Source organism: Hemibagrus wyckioides, unplaced genomic scaffold (genome assembly GCF_019097595.1).
Source record: "Hemibagrus wyckioides isolate EC202008001 unplaced genomic scaffold, SWU_Hwy_1.0 Contig11, whole genome shotgun sequence".
In the NCBI taxonomy this organism is placed as follows: domain Eukaryota; kingdom Metazoa; phylum Chordata; class Actinopteri; order Siluriformes; family Bagridae; genus Hemibagrus; species Hemibagrus wyckioides.
In genome coordinates this window covers 319105-321371 of record NW_026690771.1, presented here as the reverse complement: position 1 = coordinate 321371, position 2267 = coordinate 319105, and positions in this window count along the sequence as shown.

The window sequence follows — 2267 nt, the reverse complement described above, 5'->3', positions numbered from 1 at the left end:
CAAGACACATTAGCAATAAATCATTAAAACTCACACAGTAAATGTTACAGCCTCCCATTCAGGGGAATAGCAGCATCTGTAGATACACATCAGGTCTGAAACACAGAATTACCTCAGAGTCGTACTGTTCCTCTGAATCACTGTGGGGAGAGTCAACCTGCTCCTGCTCCCAGGTGGAGGTGTTCACCTGACCATCTTTAGCCACATGCAGGAACGTGCAGGACACCTTTTTAAAGGTTTGCTGTTAAATTAAAAAATATATAAAAACACTGCAGACCCATATGTGTACAAAATTCCAAGAGTTACTATCTACAATAAAGACTTCATGACATTGCAATAAATTTACCACATAATCCTCAAGTGGCTCCATGATGGTTTCCAGCCGGTTACAGGAAAGGAGCTCTGTAACCTTCCCATATTCAGCCTTAAGAGAACAATTTGAAGTGAACACAATTAGTCACTGCAACTAACAAAAGTTTTGTGACGCCACAACAGATAATCCCTCACCTGTATGACAGTGAAATGGTCCTCGATGGTGGTCTGATAAGGGAATCCCTGCAAATGACAATTAGCTGAAACTCAAGATCTACTTCTCAAAAGTGTTCATCTAATAATCATTAATATCAATTCTCTTCATCAGAGTAACAAAGATGGTGATTACCAGCTGGTCGAAGTAGCGCGTCTTGGTGGTTTTAAACCAGCAAAAACCACTCTCAGGACCCCTTATCATCCCGAGGAAGTATCCCTTAACGTCCACTGCCTAGAAACAGAGAAACTAAACATTAGAACTTGTAAAGAAGGATGTGTGTGTGTTTGTATCTCAGCTGCAGCACTGTACAATACCCCAGACTGGGAGTTGGAGGAGTCTGCAGTGTTGTACTCAACATTACAGCAGGTGCTGTTCAGCTCACCAGCACTGAGGGGCTGTGAAAAGTAGAAGATGAGGATCATCAGTGTTTTTTATCATAGCAGTTTCACACTAACACTTTCAAACATTCTGTCACTTGGAAAATCCAGAGATCAGATTTAGTAAATAAATGACAGGTTTGGTTACCAGAACAACAGCTGAAGATGTGGAGTGAGTTTCTGTGGGTAGCTGCGGCAGGATTGGCTCAACAACCTTAAGACACACACACACACACACACAGACACACACACACAGACACACACACACACACACACACACACACACAAACACACACACACACAAACACACACACACACTTAGACAAAAGCAGCCTACACGTTTCAAATGTAGTTAAAATAGTTTACTGACACATACCTGGAGGACTGAGGGAGTATCTGACGATTCTCTCAGCAAATCCACAGCTTCTGCAATAAATTAGTTTCATGTAAGTTTAATTACAACTAATATTTTCTGTTAAATGTAAAACATTAAAATGGTCAAATTTATAAGGTAGTAGAGAGAGAGAGAGACCTTGTAAATTTTTCTCTCCTTTCTTTCTAATGCTTAAAAGTTAATAAACCTGTGAGTTAGTTAGCTAGTTAATTTGTGAAGAAACAGACTAATTGTAGCATTAGTAGCTTGTGTAAATTCACTGTACATGTGACTGATTAAACTCTCTAAATCCTCAAGTCCAGGCGTCCTGATGAACTCCACCTCCCCATCAGGATCCACACGCTGCCGTCTACTCAGAGGGGCTTCTTGATTGCCATCCTCTTCGTCCCACCTCCTCCTTATGCCCTGGCGTGGGACAGGAGTTATCATTGTGGCAGGAGCATAGTACATACCAGCCACAATGTTGTGGATGTCGATATTGAAATAAGGCTGGAGCAAAGGAACTGTTGAAGGCTGTGGACTCCCTGAAGGTGGTGGCCTCCTCAAAGGGGATGGGGTCCGGAGAGGGGATGGACTGCTCACAGGGGATGGGGTCCTGAGAGGAAAGAGGCCTCTCACAGGTGGGGATGGGCTTCTATCAGGGGACAGGTTCCTCGTTGACACCTCATGTTCACCACCATCTCCAGCTTCATTTTGCTGAGCAGGTCGGCTGTTGTCGTCCTCGTTAGCGCTGAGCTCTCTGTTGTAGTTGAGCTCATCTTGTGGAAACACAAACGTCTCCCTCCGTCTCCCTGTGTCAAAGAAGATGAACAGACAATGAAACACATCTAATAACATCTCATAAAAGGAAGCAGAAAACCTTATTTTAATAGCACTGTGTATGTTTTGTAAAGCAGGAAAACCTCACTATCAAAATAAGAAGTATTTACACAAGTTATATTACTGTAATCTTCCTATAACAGTGCAT